The following is a 14361-nucleotide window of genomic DNA, read 5'->3' as shown; positions in this document are numbered from 1 at the left end:
TTATATAGGAATTGAAATAGTCTTTTATTTTCTTTTTGAAAAAAAAAAATGGATTTCATTGAAGTAATAAAACTATTCCAATTCGAATAATAGTTGAGAAAGAATCGCAATAAATGCAAAGATGGAACATCTTGGATACGGTATTGAAGGAGTTGAACCAGGATTTCCAAATGGATAGGATAGGGTATTTCTATATGTGATAGATAATCCAAATGCAAAAATTTGTCTTCTAAAAAGGGAAATATTGAATGAATAGAGCGTAAATTCTGAAACTTTGGTATTTCTTTTTCTTTCAGACAAAAAAATTCCCGTAGCGAGAATGGGATTTCCACAACGATCGCAAACCCTTCAGATAGAATCTGAGAATAAAACTCAGAATAAAAATAATTTTTGTAATCCAATAATCGATCTTGGTTAGGATGATTAACCGAGTTATCCAAAAAATTCTGCTGATACATTCGAATAATTAAACGTTTCACAAGTAGTGAACTAAATTTCTTGTTATTACAACTAACAACTATTTCCACAGGTTCAGAACCATTTAATCCATAATGGTGGGCAAATGCATAAATATATTCCTGAAAGAGAAGTGGGTAGACAAAGTATTGTTGACGAGATTTATGTTTTTCTGAATACCCTTCGAATTTTTCCATTTGTATTTCTACTTGAATCAGAGAGAAGAAGCATTTCTCGGTTTATCGAATGATGATACATAGTGCAATATGGTCAGAACAGGGTGTTGCATTTTTAATACAAACCCTGGAAAGAAAGGGAGTCTAATCCACAGATCTTTTTCTGCTCCTTTTCTACCCAATTAGTTTATGTTTGTTCTAATTAAAAAAAAAGAACAGAACAAGTTTTTTATTTTTGCAGGCCAATCGCTCTTTTGACTTTGGAATACAGCCTCTTTATCAATATACTGCTTCTTTTACACATTCAATCCATAACATCCCTTATTCAATCCATAATCAAGAATAATTAGGATTTCTAAAAAAAAAAAGAAAAAATAAAGGGTCCACTCATAGGAAAACCCAACCTTTCCCCGCATCCGGCACTAATCTATTTTTAACGTCTAATTAGAGCGGGGAATCATTCCAATTAGGAAGTTCAGCTCGTTGCTTTTTATTTTACCAGAATTGGAGCCAGGCTCTATCCATTTATTCATTAGACCCAGAAAATCGTAATTTTGGATTCCATTCAAAAAAGATTGATTTTATTACGACATGCTATTTTTTCCATTCATTACCTTTGAGGATCAGTCGTGGTCTTCTAGACTCTACCAAGAGTCTGGACGAATTTGTTGTTTCATCCAAATGTGTAAAAGATCATAGTCGCACTTAAAAGCCGAGTACTCTACCATTGAGTTAGCAACCCAGATAAAAAAAGGATCTTAGATACGATCGAAATCCAAAAATCAATGGAATTACACCGCGCGCTTCTGTCAAAACATTGAACTAGCAAGACATCAAAAGATTTTTTTTATCGACCATGAAAAACACTCAAATGCCAAAACGAACAGGTCCGGTGAAATTCCACTAAAGTAAAGTTAAAAAAAGAGCGACCCTAATCACGATGGCCAAATTCTCCTTATTTTTAGCGATTTTTATTAACAAAAAATATATATTATAAAAAATATATATTATATTGTATGAGAATACATGCAAGAGGAACACCCTTATCATTTGAGCGAAGTGTAGGCGGAAAAATTGAATATGGAGTGAGGATAAAGAGACCCATCTATCTACAAATTCTATTTGTTCAATAGACCTTTGTCAATGGAAATACAATGGTAAGAAAACAAATTAGATAGAAAAAGTAAATAAAATAGGGGCTTATGTTGGATTGGCACGATATAATATAAATCCAAATAGGATTAAAAAAGAGGTAAATTGTGTCTAAATAATTAGACAACTAGGAATACTAATAATCTTCTCCTATCCTATTTTTTGATTCATTTAGTTCTTCAATTAACTCAAAGTTCTTTCTTTTTCTTTAAAGAATTCTGCCTTCCTTAAAATATCATAAACAGTTCTTGTTGGTTGAGCACCCTTTTCAAGGAAATAGAGAATAGCTGGAACATTTAAACAAGTTTGATTCTTTATCGGATCATAAAAACCTACTTTTTGAAGATCTCTTCCTTCTCTTCGAGATCGAACATCAATTGCAACGATTCGATAGACAGCTTATTGGGATAGATGTAGATAAACAACGCCCCCCCCTAGAAACGTATATGAGGTTTTCTCCTCATACGGCTCGAGAAAATGATTCGAATTTCTGTCGATAATAATAGAAATTAGACTATGACGTGCATTAATTTCCTTACAGAAAAAACAAATTTCATTTATACTCATGACTCAAGTGGGCTAATTTTGCCTGACAAACTTCGAAGGCAAAATCCTTCCAAAATTTTTGAGTCGTCTTTAAACTCTTTTCTTTGTCTCATTTCGAACGAATTGACTTTTATTCCTTATTCTAATCCAACTCTGTTGTTGAGACAATTGAAAATTGTGTTTACTTGTTCTGGAATCCTTTATCTTTGATTTGTGAAATCCTTGGGTTTAGACATTACTTCGGGAATTCCTATTTTTTTCTTTCAAAAGAGTAGCAACATACCCTTTTTTCTTATTTCCTTCGATAAAGCATTTATCTCTTCTATAGAAATCTAATAAGAGGGATTGATTCTGATATACTTTTATTGGACTTTCTTCTTATTTTAACCTTTCGATTTATTTCTATATTAAGGATAGACTGACAAAGTTGGCCTAATTTATTAGTTTTCACTAACCCTAGATTCTTTCCCTTGATAAAAAAAATTCTGTCCTCTCGAGCTCCATCGTGTACTATGTTACTTAAACCCAGCGCAAATTTGGTTCGGAACGAATAGAACAGGCTATGTCGAGCCAAGAGCATTTTCATTACTATGGAAAATGATGGATAGCAAAATCCACAATCGATCATGTCCTTCAAGTCGCACGTTGCTTTCTACCACATCGTTTTAAACGAAGTTTTACCATAACAAACATTCCTCTTTTCATTGCAAAGTGGTATAGAGAATTGATCCAATATGGATGGAATCATGAATAGTCATTGGTTTAGTTTTTTTATACTAATTAAAACTTGCTATCTATGGAGCAATATGGATAAAAGAAAGTAAGTATTTATCCGGGAAGCCTCCGCCAAGATCCAATTTATTTAAACCCATATTAAAATTCTATCATATGAATGAAACATAGTTTGAAAAAGACGACTAAACAAGTTTGCTTAAAACTTATTTATTCTTAAATTTCCACCCTCAACGGATGGCTCGAGATGATCAATCTTGAAGTGAGAAAAGAAGGATTGACTCTTCCTCAATAAATAAACTATCAACCTCCAAAAAAGTTTAATTAATTTAATTACTAGAATTAGAATTCTAGTAGTAATATATTTTTTCAGTACCAAAAACAATTAACTATAATAACTAAATAAACTATTCCAATGAAAAGATTGAAAGTTTTTGGTAGTTATAGAATTCTCGTACTTCTTCAACTCGAATACCAAAAGGAAGAAAAAAATATGACTAAGTGATTTTATAGTAGAGGCATATCCTGAATGTGCTTGATAGATCCCATTTTTTCATGAAAATAAAGATAGTCAATTTGACTGGACTTAAGACTTTATTATGTTTTCTGAGAAAGAATAAGATATCATTATTCTCTTTAATAAACTTTTGTCTCGTACGGAATACTATATGATTTCACCGTTTGTTTCATCAGAAACAATCTGGGACGGAAGGATTCGAACCTCCGAGTAACGGGACCAAAACCCGCTGCCTTACCACTTGGCCACGCCCCATTTCGGGTTTTATGCGACACTAATAAACACTAGTATGTTTATTTGTTATTCGTCAATACCATTTCAATTACATAAAAAAGGAGGGATATTCTCTTGCTAGTATTCTACACATGCGGATAATATAGAATCAAAAAAATGCATTGATCATTACATGGAATTCTATTAAGATATTATATGAAAGTCGAATTTATTCCACTCTCATTTGAGAGTGCGAATACAAGGAGGTATTTTGTGTTTGGGAAAGTCCGAAGAAAAAAGATTTTGAATCTGCCTTTTCCTTCTTTCCCTTAAAAAAATAACTCAAGAAAAATCCAATTATTTACTCTACAAGAATGAAATGCTTGTTATGCCTAATATACTTAGTTTAACCTGTATCTGTTTTAATTCTGTTCTTTATCCTACTAGTTTTTTCTTTGCCAAATTACCCGAAGCTTATGCTATTTTCAATCCAATCGTGGATATTATGCCTGTTATACCTCTATTCTTTTTTCTATTAGCCTTTGTTTGGCAAGCTGCTGTAAGTTTTCGATGAAATCTTTAGTACTCTGTATGCCAAATTGAATGATGTGTTCATTCCAAAAAAATTTTAAAATGGGTAAAAGCCGAGAAGTTTTATATTTTTATATTATGAACCTTCGATTCTAAAATTTAAATTCTTCTACATTGAATGGGTAGCTACAGCAATAAATTTGGATCAGCCTTTCTACTCCCCTGCACCTAGGTTGAGCAGGTACCTAAAGGTACCTACACAATACCTAACCACCTAACCCTATTTTTGCTATTGATAAGAGTGCTTATTATAAAAGAATTCTTGCAATTTTTTTCAAGAATTCTTTTTTGCATTTTTAGGTATAAAAAAAAACCATCCTAGTGGATCCGTGTGGTAAGGAAAAACTGGTAATCTATTCCTTAAAAAAAAATCTTGGAGATTATGTAATGCTTACTCTCAAACTTTTTGTTTATACAGTAGTGATATTCTTTGTTTCACTCTTTATCTTTGGATTCTTATCTAATGACCCAGGACGGAATCCTGGACGCGAGGAGTAAAAATTCAGTTTTTTTTTTTCTTATTGGATTTGTTTCGTACATTTATCTATGAGAAAATCCGGGGGTCAGAATTCTTTCCAATTCGAAAGTCCCAAATGATCCAAGGGAGCGGAAAGAGAGGGATTCGAACCCTCGGTACAAAAAAATTGTACAACGGATTAGCAATCCGCCGCTTTAGTCCACTCAGCCATCTCTCCACGTTCCAAAGCGAAAGGTTTCCGTGATATGATATAGGCAAGAAATAAGAAATAACGGTTGCAAAAAACCCCTTTTTTTTCTTTCAAAAGTCTATAAAAATTATATTGCCAATTCCATTTTAATTATATTCTTTTTTCTTAATGTTAATAAAAAAAGAAGAAAATTCTTGTTTTTTCTTTCTAAAAATCGATATTGGCCGAGAGACAATCAAATAGATTTTCTCTTTAGCGGGCATTTCCATATAGGACTTGTTATAATTATAATAAAACAAGCAGGTTATATAAAAAAAACGCTTTTTTTTGTCGATTATTTATCAAGAAAGCAAAAAGGGTTCTTATCAAATCCACCATAAAATTGGAAAGAAGCATAAAGTAAGTAGACCTGACTCCTTTAATGATGCCTCTATCCGCTATTCTGATATATAAATTCGATGTAGATGAAATTGTATAAGCGAATTTTTTTTATTTCCTTAGACTTAGACCGCGCAAGACAAGAATTTTTCGCTATTTACGATTTCATATTCTTGTTACTAGATGTTCTATAGGAATAAGAAGAAATCGCAACTCCTTTGCGCTACACATAAAATTGGATTTCGAAGGTCCATTTTTTTTTTCAGAATCCTCTATTATTTTAGTTCTTCCACCCATGCAATAGAGAGGGAATGGGAAAAGAAGGGTTACTTTTATTTGCATTTTTCCCTTAAAAGATAGACTTTGAAATAGGAGTCTTGGAATAATGCTGAATTCAAAGGTTTATTTCTTTCTATAGTATAAGAAAAACAATTTATTTCTATTTCTATAGTATAAGAAAAACAAATAAATAGTATAAGAAAAACAAATCGAATCAAATTCATGGATTTACCACGACCTCGGTTGTGACTGTGACTCCATAGATAAAAATGGGAAATTTCTCTCTTCGAGACCATTGAAAAAGGGCATTGAACGAGAAAGAAATCGTCCACAGATAATAAAACTATCATATGCCTTGGAAAGTGATATGAGGTGCTCGGAAATGGTTGAAGTAATTGAATAGGAGGATCACTATGACTATAGCCCTTGGTAGAATTCCTAAAGAAGAAAATGATCTATTTGATACTATGGATGACTGGTTACGAAGGGACCGTTTCGTTTTTGTAGGATGGTCTGGCCTATTGCTCTTTCCTTGTGCTTATTTCGCTTTAGGGGGTTGGTTTACAGGGACAACTTTTGTAACTTCTTGGTATACCCATGGATTGGCTAGTTCCTATTTGGAAGGTTGTAATTTCTTAACCGCAGCAGTTTCTACCCCTGCCAATAGTTTAGCACACTCTTTGTTGCTACTATGGGGGCCCGAAGCACAAGGAGATTTTACTCGTTGGTGTCAATTAGGCGGTCTATGGACTTTTGTAGCTCTCCACGGGGCTTTTGCACTAATAGGTTTCATGTTACGCCAATTTGAACTTGCTCGGTCTGTTCAATTGCGGCCTTATAATGCAATCTCATTCTCTGGTCCAATTGCTGTTTTTGTTTCTGTATTCCTTATTTATCCACTGGGGCAATCTGGTTGGTTCTTTGCGCCGAGTTTTGGCGTAGCAGCGATATTTCGATTCATCCTTTTCTTCCAAGGATTTCATAATTGGACGTTGAACCCATTTCATATGATGGGAGTTGCCGGAGTATTAGGTGCGGCTCTGCTATGCGCTATTCATGGAGCGACCGTAGAAAACACTCTATTTGAGGACGGTGATGGTGCAAATACCTTCCGTGCTTTTAACCCAACTCAAGCTGAAGAAACTTATTCAATGGTCACTGCTAACCGCTTTTGGTCCCAAATCTTTGGTGTTGCTTTTTCCAATAAACGTTGGTTACATTTCTTTATGCTATTTGTACCCGTCACCGGTTTATGGATGAGTGCTATTGGCGTAGTTGGCTTGGCTCTGAACTTACGTGCCTATGACTTTGTTTCCCAGGAAATCCGTGCAGCGGAAGATCCTGAATTTGAGACTTTCTACACCAAAAATATTCTTTTAAACGAGGGTATTCGTGCGTGGATGGCAGCTCAGGATCAGCCTCATGAAAATCTTATATTCCCTGAGGAGGTTCTACCACGTGGAAACGCTCTTTAATGGAACTTTCGTTTTAGCTGGTCGTGACCAAGAAACCACCGGCTTTGCTTGGTGGGCTGGGAATGCCAGACTTATCAATTTGTCCGGTAAACTGCTTGGAGCTCATGTAGCTCATGCCGGATTAATCGTATTCTGGGCCGGAGCAATGAACCTATTTGAAGTGGCCCATTTCGTACCAGAAAAGCCCATGTATGAACAAGGGTTGATTTTACTTCCACACTTAGCTACTCTAGGTTGGGGAGTAGGGCCAGGGGGGGAAGTTCTAGATACTTTTCCGTACTTTGTATCTGGCGTACTTCACCTAATTTCCTCCGCAGTCTTAGGCTTCGGTGGCATTTATCACGCGCTTCTGGGACCCGAGACTCTTGAGGAATCTTTTCCATTCTTTGGTTATGTCTGGAAAGATAGAAATAAAATGACTACAATTTTGGGTATTCACTTAATTTTGTTAGGTCTAGGTGCTTTTCTTCTAGTACTCAAGGCTCTTTATTTTGGCGGTGTATATGATACCTGGGCCCCTGGGGGGGGAGATGTAAGAAAAATTACCAATTTGACCCTTAGTCCCAGTGTTATATTTGGTTATTTACTAAAATCTCCTTTTGGTGGAGAAGGGTGGATTGTTAGTGTAGATGATTTAGAAGATATAATTGGTGGGCATGTATGGTTGGGTTTTATTTGTGTATTTGGCGGAATTTGGCATATTTTAACCAAACCCTTCGCATGGGCTCGCCGTGCATTTGTATGGTCTGGAGAAGCTTACTTGTCTTATAGTTTAGCTGCTTTATCTGTCTTTGGTTTTATCGCTTGTTGTTTTGTATGGTTCAATAATACAGCTTATCCGAGTGAGTTTTATGGACCCACCGGGCCAGAAGCTTCTCAAGCTCAAGCATTTACTTTTCTAGTTAGAGACCAGCGTCTTGGAGCTAATGTGGGATCCGCTCAAGGACCCACAGGTTTAGGTAAATATCTAATGCGTTCCCCAACTGGGGAGGTTATCTTTGGAGGGGAAACTATGCGTTTTTGGGACCTTCGTGCTCCATGGTTAGAACCTCTAAGGGGCCCCAACGGTTTGGACTTGAGTAGGTTGAAAAAAGACATACAACCTTGGCAAGAACGACGCTCAGCAGAATATATGACCCACGCTCCTTTAGGCTCTTTAAATTCCGTGGGTGGCGTAGCTACCGAGATCAATGCAGTTAATTATGTCTCTCCTAGAAGTTGGTTATCAACTTCTCATTTTGTTCTAGGATTCTTCTTTTTTGTGGGCCATTTATGGCATGCAGGAAGAGCCCGAGCTGCTGCAGCAGGTTTTGAAAAGGGAATCGATCGTGATTTGGAACCTGTTCTTTACATGAACCCTCTTAACTAAGATTTTCTTATTTATACCTGTTCTACTTTTTTTCTGTTCTGGCTCGGTTATTCCATCTAGCCGAGCCATTCATTCCTTTTTATGAAAGAAAGATAAGGGACAGAAAAAAAAAATAAATAAAAATGAAAGAAACAAACGTATTCAATAAGCAAAAGGAGAGAGAGGGATTCGAACCCTCGATAGTTCCTAGAACTATACCGGTTTTCAAGACCGGAGCTATCAACCACTCAGCCATCTCTCCACAGCCTAATCCTTATTTTACTCCTACAAATAGAACATAGCCATATAAAAAATAAAAAGATTTATTAGCCTCTAGAAAGATATCAGATACAAGTTCCTTTTCGATATATCTCTGTATACTGTATACACGGATACAGGATCCGCTATACCCGCTTGTGAAATAAAGAGTAAATAATCTCTTCTCACCCCCATATCCAAATAAAAAAGCGGTTTAAGTAATAAATTTGAATTAAAGAGAAGAATCAATGGATTCATGATTAAACCCCTCCTACTTCTTGTATTTTTTTACAATTTTGGTTTAAGTGAGGGATCAAATATGTAGTCAACTTTATTTGATGGTAGCTTGGAGGATTAGAAATATGACTATTGCTTTCCAATTAGCTGTTTTTGCATTAATTGCGACTTCCTCAGTCTTAGTAATTAGTGTACCCCTTGTATTTGCTTCTCCTGATGGTTGGTCAAATAATAAAAATGTTGTATTTTCCGGTACATCATTATGGATTGGACTAGTCTTTCTCGTAGCTATTCTGAATTCTCTCATTTCTTAAATGAAATTTGGTTAATATTTATTAACCCCATAAAAAAGAAATAATAAAGGCCATTTCTTCTAAAAAATTAGAATAGTGAGACGTATTAAAACGCAATTTGCGTTCCGAATTGCTAGCTCTTCTCTTTCAGTATTATGAAATTCCATTCCCATTAGAATATTCATTGACAGATAATAAAAAAAGGAAAACTCTAATATAATAGAAAATGAAATGAAACGGTCGACCCAGACATAGAAGGTCGACCCAGGCGGATATACGCTATAAAATATATACCGTAGCGAGCGTAGTTCAATGGTAAAATATCTCCTTGCCAAGGAGAAGATACGGGTTCGATTCCCGCCGCTCGCCCGCTTAATTTATCAAAGTACTATGATAAAAAGTTTAGTCTAGTTAACTGTTTAACTACTTATATTAAATTAAGTATTAATTAGGTGTTAGTCTAGTGCCGTATCCCTTACTATCTTACCCTTCCTTTGCATCCCACTCAAAAAAAGAGGGCGCTCCAGAGGCAGAAATAGAACTCGCCAACAGAGCTCCAAAAATTGGGTATTAACTGAGACAAACAACGGGCAAACTTTTTTTAAAGGGAAGGGAGAGGTAGACTGTCCCTTTCGTTTCATTTTTATTTTCTGCAGGGTAGGGAGAGGCCTTGCGCCTTCTTTTTTTGAAGGCAAGTGACTTCGCAAACTGCTCAATTTTGCCCTCTAGGGCCGGGAACTAATGAATAAAAAAGGGTTGGATACGCCCCTCTACCATACATATCTAGAGAAATAGAATAGTCCTTTTATACAGACTGCTAAGTGCGGAGACGGGAATCGAACCCGTGACCTCAAGGTTATGAGCCTCGTGAGCTACCAAACTGCTCTACTCCGCTCTGGAGTACCAGAAACTGGTGGACAAAAAAGGCTTGAATACAAGCCTCTAACATGTCTAGACAAATAGAATACTCCTTTTATACAGAATGGAGCGGGTAGCGGGAATCGAACCCGCATCGTTAGCTTGGAAGGCTAGGGGTTATAGTCGACGTTGGTTGATTATTTTTAACGTCTCTAATTCAAAACCGAACATGAAATTTTGATTTCATTCGGCTCCTTTATGGATATTCTCACCACTTAACATCTATGTCAGCTTTTCTATTTGAATGGAACCAAAGCTCTCCGCTTTCTAGATGATCCTTATAGAGTAGGAGATAGAAATTCTATCTAAATTCATCTAATCTACTTACTTCGTTCCCTAATTTCATTCAAGAGATCCTGAGGAAAAGAATTGGGTTTCCACCGAGCTGAAACAATATGCGGATGGTTCTAGTAAACCAAAACTATCGTTTTTTAGCTATTTGGCTTCCTTATTCCTTATTTTAAGAAGATTTAGTTACGATTGGAAATCAACTTTTTTGTATCTTCATCCATAGATCCTTTACTCATATTTTCAAAATTGGAATACTTAATCCAATGCAAAATTATGCTTCGCGACTCTGTACTCATAATCCTATTTTTATTTTGGATGCAATTTAAATTAGTCTTTGGATACAAATCGCCAGAATGTATATTCTTCCTCAATATGCTATTGAGAGGAAAAGGATTTAATCCTTTATAAGAACTAAAGTTTTCATCGGAATATAAAAATAAAAAACTTAAGGATGCCTTAAGTATATCATTTCAAATTCAGTTATTAATAGAACGAATCACACTTTTACCACTAAACTATACCCGCTACATTGTAGATTATGGTATAAATGGTACCCTTTGTCAAGGATAGCCATTTGACAAGAAGGCTAATTCCCCCTTATTGAATCAGATGGAGAAGGTTCATGACACTGAGCCGTTGGTACTTCTACTTCGATCGCTCGCCTTTACTTTAGGATTTAGATAGCCCCTCTGGTCTGTAAAAAAAATCTTTTCTTACCATGCTAATAGCGCCTGAACCAAATGTATTTATTTTGATTAGGATCCTATTCTACGGTTACGACTACAATAATAATTATTTACTTTGCAAGGACGTAAGTGTGTCAGACTGCTAAATTGTTTTATTATTCCTACAATATAAACTAGGGGATATAGGGGGTAACACTGTCCCTATAAATTCCTTTTTTCCTTTTCTTTTTTGTCCAGAATTGAACAAAAAAGAAATTATGGAAGATGTTTTCTTCCCCCATTAAGTCCGAGCCATAGAGTAAGAGTGAGATGAGTTTTCCAAATTCATCATAGACTTTCCCTATGGCTTGATAGAAGTAAGCAGCAAAGAGTCGTAACTTAAAGAAAAAAACGGACAGGGCCGACAGATTTACCTGATGTAAAGAAGATCCTAAAAGTCTCTGATTAGTCGACTCTCTCCATTTAACACTTTCCTCTCTCTCCTTTTTTCCACTGACTCAATTCTAGTTTATTAGATTCTTGTTTAAAAGAATGCAAAAAGTTCAATAGAACTAAGAACACATAAAAAATAGCATAGAGGATCAAGGCCATTACCAAAAGTTCCTCCCAAGGATCCTATATCCTATTGGGTATCTGTTCCCCGCCTTTTCCCGCTAGGATCGGAAATCTTATATTTTCCATATCCATATACCGTTGAATCCTTGGGGTTCCAGAATCCGCCTATTTTACTAGTCTTCGGAAACGGAAAACCCTGAACCAAGAAGAGTTGGATATGTTATGTAGGGTATGTTTTTTTTTATTAATTTTATTTTGAGCTCTCAAGATATCGATATATACATATACAATCTCTACATAATGTCTCTCTCTCTATCTCTATATATTATATATATAATATGTACATTATGCAGTAGACCCATAATGGGAAATCCAAGTGGCTAATTTTTGAATTAAATAAAAAGCCCTTTTAACTCAGTGGTAGAGTAATGCCATGGTAAGGCATAAGTCATCGGTTCAAATCCGATAAAGGGCTTTTTAAATTAGTGGTAGAGTAATCTCGTGCTAAGACGTAAGTCGTTGGTTCGAATCTGATAGAGTACTTTTCTACTAAATTGATTCACTTTTTTTCTTTGTTTTTGAAACTTTCTCTATATTTTTAGAGAATTTTATGACTTAGTGCGGGATGGATGCATTTTTGGTATGAACACTAAATGAAGCACGGAGAATTAATCTATAACGATCAACTAAAAAAAATCCTAGATGAAAACATAACAGAAAAGTTGGAAAAACTCTTTGCTTTGGATCTATTTATACTTTTCGAGTATATTGACAATTCCAAAAAACTGCTCATACTATGATTATAGTATAATCACGAGCGGTTGTATATGGCCCTATCGTCTAGTGATGCCCCTATCGTCTAGTGGTTCAGGACATCTCTCTTTCAAGGAGGCAGCGGGGATTCGACTTCCCCTGGGGGTAGGGAGTATTATGAAAGGAGGTTAATCATAGATTAGCAAAAACCCTAGAATAAATTCTTCCTGGGTCGATGCCCGAGTGGTTAATGGGGACGGACTGTAAATTCGTTGACAATGTCTACGCTGGTTCAAATCCAGCTCGGCCCAAACCAAAAATCTAGGGCTTCGTGAGTATGAACTAAATCCTTTTGTTTTTCTTCCATAAAATAAAATGTCTGATCTATAGAAATAAAAGATAAAGAAAAAAGGGAAATTTTTTTTTCTAATCCATATCTCTCTCATTCCTTTCTTACAAACAAAAGAGTTTTTCTTATTGAAGGCTGGATTATTATCCATTTTTAGTGATAAAAAATCACGACATACTAGTTATGTCACTCTCACTATACCCACGTATAATATAATATGTGGGTATGTAGTATATGATTCGTCTATTTCTTAGAGTACGAAAGACGAATCGAATCTTCTTATGGTTCTATTTAAGAATGGGTATGCCATACACCCCGCGGGGATTGTAGTTCAATTGGTCAGAGCACCGCCCTGTCAAGGCGGAAGCTGCGGGTTCGAGCCCCGTCAGTCCCGAACTAGGGTTCAATGAATGGAGAAATTGATATTTCCTTTTTCCATGAAAAAAAGGGGCAGGGAGCAAGATCAAATACCCACAGGGCACCCTTACTTCACTTTTTTATTTTGCATCTCTCATTAAAGAGGGAGGGAGGGCATATAGGAATTTTTTTTTCACTACTCCCAATCGATAAAGAAAGACACACATACGATATGTGGATTAGTAGAATTTAGGATATTATATTACTCTATCTTTCTTTATGATGATACCATCCTCATCTTAATTTCCTATTCCACTCTTATGGAATAGAGTACCGGTATTTTACCGGAATCCATACATAAATCGTATTCCCTTTTTATTTCAGACCTCTTTTCCCCATCTCACTTCTACTGCTTATTTGGATGTCTATGTGACCCATAGAAAGTGAAAGTTGGTCATATAATACATACATAATTGTATGTATAACTATAAGAAAAAGGAAGGGAAATTGTATAAGATTAAGAAAGTATAAGATTAAGAAAGCTCGTGGGTTAGAGATATAGAAAAGAAAAAGTAGAAAAGGATTAAAAAAGAGGGAATTCCTAATCCAATCAAAAAACCCATTTTGGTCTTAGTGTGGATAGAGGATCTTCCTATGTTATACTATATAACTCTCATCCGTGAAATATAACTCTCATCCATGAATTGATTTGATAGATCCGATATTCATAATATTGAATTGATTCAGTATTATCAGAATGCAAGCCCTACCCTTGAATTTACAAGATACCCCTTTTTCCTCTCCATGGGATTACATCCCGAGTTATTGTGAAAATAAAAAATAAAGAGGTTATGGAAGTCAATATTCTCGCATTTATTGCTACTGCACTGTTCATTCTAGTTCCTACTTCTTTTTTACTTATTATTTATGTAAAAACAGTCAGCCAAAATAATTAATTGGAATTCCAATTAATCATTGAAGAAATTAAAAAGGGATTAAATAAAAAAAATCCAAGTCTTAAATGAAAGGATCTGGTTGGAATCTTAAAGTGTGGTAGAAAGAACTACATATAGTTTTTTCTACGACACTTTAGATTCTTTCTATTATATTATCTTTGAATCTACATAGAATAG

General features: G+C 35.4%; 5 non-coding genes across 5 annotated transcripts; 3 read left to right on the top strand and 2 right to left on the bottom strand.

The window, feature by feature from the left end:
• Nucleotides 1-4990: 4990 nt before the first annotated feature.
• Nucleotides 4991-5078, bottom strand: TRNAS-GCU (transfer RNA serine (anticodon GCU)). Its single transcript has one exon. It is a non-coding gene; the product is annotated as a tRNA-Ser (tRNA).
• Nucleotides 5079-8705: 3627 nt separating this feature from the next.
• Nucleotides 8706-8793, bottom strand: TRNAS-UGA (transfer RNA serine (anticodon UGA)). Its single transcript has one exon. It is a non-coding gene; the product is annotated as a tRNA-Ser (tRNA).
• Nucleotides 8794-9617: 824 nt separating this feature from the next.
• Nucleotides 9618-9688, top strand: TRNAG-GCC (transfer RNA glycine (anticodon GCC)). The gene has a single exon. It is a non-coding gene; the product is annotated as a tRNA-Gly (tRNA).
• A 2484-nt stretch (nucleotides 9689-12172) lies between these two features.
• TRNAT-GGU (transfer RNA threonine (anticodon GGU)) lies at nucleotides 12173-12244 on the top strand. Its single transcript has one exon. It is a non-coding gene; the product is annotated as a tRNA-Thr (tRNA).
• Nucleotides 12245-12751: 507 nt separating this feature from the next.
• TRNAY-GUA (transfer RNA tyrosine (anticodon GUA)) lies at nucleotides 12752-12833 on the top strand. Its single transcript has one exon. It is a non-coding gene; the product is annotated as a tRNA-Tyr (tRNA).
• Nucleotides 12834-14361: the final 1528 nt, after the last annotated feature.

This window comes from Triticum urartu, unplaced genomic scaffold (assembly GCF_056163025.1).
Source record: "Triticum urartu cultivar PI428250 unplaced genomic scaffold, HENAU_Tu73 scaffold2, whole genome shotgun sequence".
NCBI lineage: Eukaryota > Viridiplantae > Streptophyta > Magnoliopsida > Poales > Poaceae > Triticum > Triticum urartu.
This window is presented reverse-complemented; position numbering and strand designations above follow the sequence as displayed.